This window comes from Ischnura elegans, chromosome 12 (assembly GCF_921293095.1).
Source record: "Ischnura elegans chromosome 12, ioIscEleg1.1, whole genome shotgun sequence".
NCBI lineage: Eukaryota > Metazoa > Arthropoda > Insecta > Odonata > Coenagrionidae > Ischnura > Ischnura elegans.
Window position 1 is genome coordinate 68,847,807 of NC_060257.1, and position 6,000 is coordinate 68,853,806.

Genomic DNA, 6,000 nt, shown 5'->3' on the forward strand with positions numbered 1-6,000 from the left:
CCAATTTGAAATCAATGGCCTTACTTAATTAGGTTATGTTGGAATGAATTGGTTTAAAAAAATCAGAATTTTTGTTGGTTGGATTCTTTTCATGAGGTGAAGATTTTACTATCATAGTAGAATTTTTGACCAAAGTAATGACAATTTGATCTAATGGAGGCTACTGATGTAATTGCTATTCTTCCATGCCTTGAAAAAATGAGCCTTTGAGTTAACATGAATTCTCTTTTATATCTTTCATTCATCTCAATCAGCTGTGGTAATGTTGTAATTTATGCTATTCAGTTATTACTTGGGCTAAATTATTTTCTGTGGTTCTCTTTGATGTTGTGCAAAGTGTCAATTTTACTATTTTCATTCCCTGCAGTTTTGAGAAATTGTTTTATGGATTCTAGAGATTGATCTTCTGTCACATTAGCCACTTGTAAAGTGGGACTCTTGGGAATTGGGGATATTAATAATTTCTATCTTATTTTGAATGCTTTAAAACAATTTTGTGAGACTTAACAGTATAAAATATATTTTAATTTGAGATTTCCCTCAAGTATATTTCCTTAAATTTTATATTAAACTTTGGTTTGGTTTTCTTGTAAAAAATTTTAAACATGCATTATTTAATGCTGCATCTTGTCATTCTTGATAATCTTGTCAATGATTATTGAAGAATCTTCATTTTTAAAGGGCTGTATTTGTGAAGTGCTATCATTCAAGCCTGCAAATGTGCTGTGTGTCCACATTTGCTAATTAATTCTTCAGGCGTGCATGCAAATTTTATGTACCTAGTGGCCTCTTTCAGATTGAGTTATAGTTACAGTTGATAGTTGCCAATTCATTGGACTCATTGGCCCTAATATTTGTTATTCTGGTAGCTGGAGTATTTATTCAATGATTGAGCGAGTATTGTTCTCTGTCCTTTGTTAAAATAAATATTATGAAGTTATATTTTTCTATTGATTTGACCGTGGTCTAGTGAAGGGAGATCCAGTGTAATATTTAGGATGAAGGGGGAAATACCTCATTCATTGATTGAAATACTATGTCTTTGTGTTTTAGGCCATCTATCCATACTATTAAAATTATGTGTTAGTAAGATTTTCCGTGAATTCAAATGCAGTTTACTTATGTGTTTGGTCATATTTCAGTGAGCAAAGTTTTAGGTGCATGTGAGGGGGTGTTGCATAATTATTTTGAAAATGGCTACAGTGATTTTCAATTTTTGTGTGTGATATTTACGATATGTCTTCTGGGTAGGAAATTTTTAAATATTGGTTGAAGAAAGAAGTGAAAAACTTTAAGAGTTAAATGTCTAGATACTCAAATGATAAAATACTTCATAAAACCTGACCAAGATGATTGTTAAGGGACACATAAGTTCGGTTATTAATTTATGATGTTGTGTTAAGGTCAGTTCACACACAAGTATAGTCGGGGATAAAAAGTGACTGTTAATGTGTCTTCTTAATTGGAAGGAGATGTAAAGAGATAGCCAAGTTTGAAACTCTTATTGGTGTCAGGAACATTTATGATATCTGATGTTCATTCTTTAAACTTTTAATCAGGCATGGAATTGATAACTAATTTAACTCTAGAGCATATAATATATTGCTACAGTAATAGTATCCAAAAAGTAAAATTTACCATTTTGAGTCGATGATGCTGAATGGAAATTATTCCTTCTCAAATGTTTCGGTGATGGATTTGTACGAAAAGTTATTTTTCTATCATTGCTTAAGAATTGTAAATATGAATGTGTGCAACATTGTGATCCATTTCGTATGTGCTGTCTTAAATGCGTGTATACCATATTGAAATGTTTCCTGCATGCTTAAAAGCAAAGAATTAATTCGTTCGATACTACTGATGAGTGGGATTTTGCAGCTTGAAAGGTTTTATGTGCTCAAATGTAGCATTGACTCTCTTTGATATTTTATATTTTAATTTAATGTATGGAAGCAAAACGGTGCATATTTATCATAAGTATATTAAAAGAACAAATAGTTAAAATGTTTGTGGACATTAATAGTTGCCAATTTCTTGGTTGTGACAATATAACCTGTTCCCATGTGTTAGTTGGAGTTGATGTTATTGACATTGTTGAATGATGTGAAAATTATATCTCTAATTAATACCATATAAACAGTTTTACAGCACAAAGTGTACGTGAAAAGCTTTTTTTTGGGTGCATCGTGATGCAGTTGATGAAATTATTATACATTTGAAGTTATCACTGTGTGAAATGTTGATGTAATCTAAGAGAAGGTGAATGATTAAAAAAATGTCACTCACAGTCTGTGTAGTAGAATTTTGTTAGTTTTTCTTTTCAAAAAAATTTTCTTTGATCCAGTATATTGATTTTGTTTTCTCAATAGCAGTGACTTCTGCAATGTGACCTTCAGTTGTTGCAGTTAGATCGTATGGTATCTAGTGGTTTCTATTTATATTCAAATTTAACCTGATCTGCTTTTTCCTGGATGGAGCCTTATCATGTTGTAGAATTGAGTTATCCCATCTTAACACTTTTCTATGGTTCCATGCAAATGACTCTTTTATCTCATGGATTACTGAAACTTGAAATCACTGGAGCATAACTTGCATTGAGTCAGTGAACAAGTTTAATAATATTTTCTTTCATATTTTTAAAGATTGTAGTGTTCAGTATATATTGACTACACATTTTTTTAAATCTATGGATGTAAATTAGGAGTTCAGGTCTTCATCAACAATTTAAAACTTCAGTGTTCTTTACCTATATTTCAGAATGTAATATTTAAATATTTAATAATGATGATGCATATCATATTACTTTAACTTGAGACACTATAGTCCTTTTCATTACAAGGTAGACAATCACATGCATCTTTGTCATGAGTGGTAAAACTCACCCATGTGGATTTGAACCGGAGGCCTGTAGGTTACCCTGCCAAGACTGGGAATGGCAGCTTTAGGGTTACAGTGAAATTAATTTCAAATAGATGTCAATTCCTGTTTACAAAATGCTTTATTAATGACATTGCCTGCATTTACTATTCATATTTTAATTTTAACTAATAGTGTTTACTTAAGAATTTTTTGAGTAATTCAATCCGAAGCACCTCCTGTTGCCATATGCCTTCTTTCAATGGGCTTGAACACAAGTCTAGTAGAAAGCCCTTTGGAGATGAATGATGAAATACAACCCAACGTTGATACCGGGAAGGGAAAAGTCAGGGAATCTTGTCCATGACTTCAGAGAATATTTGTCATGATGAAATATGAATCAAAAGAACTAACAATGTCTGGTGGTTCAGGTCTTGTATTTTTGACACAGAAATATGCTGTAAAATTTCCTCTGGTAATGTGAAATTTACAAATTCCTTATTTGACTGTATTTAAGTGAGCTTAGTAAATTATTGTTTAATATGCATTCATTTTTTAGGCTTGCTTCATGTGCCCGCATAATTTGGACACCATATTATCCCTACTATAATTTACTGATATTAAGTTTAAAAGTGAATGTTTTGTGTTTTTTAAAGTATGTATTTCAAAAGGAATTAAAATACATTTTTAGAATTTTCTTTTGGATTGACAGGTAGTCATAAAAAATTTAGGTCATGATTGTAATGAGAGAGTGAAAAAGTCTGGGGATTTGAAGATTTGTATGCGGGGAAAGTTATTCACGAATCTTGAAGCAATTTTGCGACCACTTAAGATTGAGGTCCTACTAGTTTTGAGGAAAAAATGATATTGCCAGAAATTCCCTAGGGATAAAAATGAGTTTATGCAATACCTATATGCATATCAAAGTGAGCGTCTTTTGGATGTTTTCCTATACATAGTTGCTCTGAAAAACACACGTGAATGCTCTATATCCTTAATTAAGCACTGGTCTCTAATAGTCATGGACCCATAGTCCCATGATTTGGAGAGAGGTGATAATTAATCAGGGACTGTATTTTCAGCAATGCATGAAGTTACTGTGGTTCTGTGAACCATATTTTTGGAACTATACCATGCTGTTGCATCATGTACAAGTTGCTGCTCAAGGAACTGGTGGAGGCATGATGCATTGTTCACTCAGCTGCAAAATCTTGTCTTACAAGGGAAGGTGCCAAAGTGTCACCAACAGATTGTGTTCTTAGCATTATGATAGAAAATTTTAAGAAATAACTGTTTATTCAAGCATTCTATGAGTCTTAGTTTTGAGGTATTATTGATAGAAAATACTCAATAAATAACCTAGATTTATGCAACTGGCGATATAAAAAATACAGCCCCATTCACATATACGGAGACTCTTCTTTTATTGCTAGGCTCAAGTAGGAGTGTGGAAAGGGCAGTGTTGCCATTAAATTGTGGTTAACTCTTGAGCTCTCATATTGGCAACTAATATGTAATCTTGCTGTCAGGCATTTGGCATCAAGCAGGTACTATGCATAAGTTTACTTGGAGACAGCTGCTTTATTAGTAAATTATAAATCTCAATCCTCTAATTTGAGCTATTTAACTGATGTGAGTGCCTGAAATCAGTAGCTATTGTATTGCAGTATTTATTAGGAGATGTTGTGGTCAGAGGTTTGGATTTTGGGCCAGGGTCCAGGATTCAACTAAAGATATAAATATTTAGTCGTCTTACTGTAATCTGTTCACTTTTATGCTTTCGGGTGAGTTTTCATGAGATCCCAGACACTCTCGGATGGCTTCACTGATGGGAGAGAGGTAGTATTGAAAGAGAGGACAGGATTTAACATTGCCTAATGTATGTATATAGCCACCCTAGTTTGTCACTGAAAATTTGAGTCATGGGTGGCCAAAGGTATTTTGGGCTTGGTGCCAAGACAATATACCTACTCATTTGGAAGGTATTGAGGATAATCCCTTCACATAAATCCATGACATTGTCAGCTACCAACACTGAATGCGGAACCGTTAGTGAAAGGCATGCTTAAAGATGTACAAGGAGAATGGGTGAGATTTGGCGACACTGCTCCACATGCATGATGTTAACACATTTATGGCATGGCACGTCAATGACGTGGTCCCATCCAACCCGAGATACGGAGCACATAAATTGATGTGCTGTTCCGGTCGGGCTGGGAGCCCATCCTCCACCTCTGTTCGTGACTGCTATCCACTTCCGAGTCTTCCGATCGGGTTAATGGCCTTCAGCAAGCTTCCCTCTTTCGAACCGTGTGCGCTGTTTGTAAAAAGCAGTGTTTGAACGGAAGTTATGGTGCGGAAATGTCCCTCTATTTTTCTTTCTTATTTTAACGGCCAATTTTGACGATTTTAATAAAAATCGGGCTTGTGTTGAATGTGTTAACCCGGTGGAGGTCTGAGAGCGACTGAGTTTACAAAGTGCTAGGCCACGCCTGCTGATTGCTGAATGGCTGAATGGAAAGTCACGTGTCAAGAAACTTTCCCTCCCCTCATCTCCACTTACTGTAGCCACACCAGCTCACCCGCTAAGATAAAATTAACAGAGTCTAATTACAACTGAAATCCTGATGGTGTTATTTTGCAAATATTGTTGCTGGCCTTGGGTAAGAAAGTGCACATCCATGGATCCCCTACCCTGAATGTGTGATAAACGCTGATAGTCTCTTACGGATGACCTCACTTCTCCTCTATCAGACCCATCTATGCTGGGATTCACAGAAATGAGTGAGTGCTGCCTACATATACATATTTTAAATGAATCTTATCCCTTGAATTGATGTTGACTTGAACTTTTATGTCCTTGACAAATGCTTGCTTAAATGGCTTTTCAAGTTGTTTGTACTGGTTGTAGCATTTTCAATACCTCCTGGCAATTGGGAGATCTGGGTTCGAATCCTAGCTAAGTCAGATATTTTTTTATGGTGAACTTCATCCTTGAGTGCATATAATTGATTATGGCTTGGTCTAAAAGATTCCCGAAATCTGTCTTATTTTTGGGAATAATTTTTAACTTTTGCAGTAGAATCATTGATGTGTTTCTTCGGAGAGATTTGGTGCGAGGCATTATGAAATGTAAGCTATGCA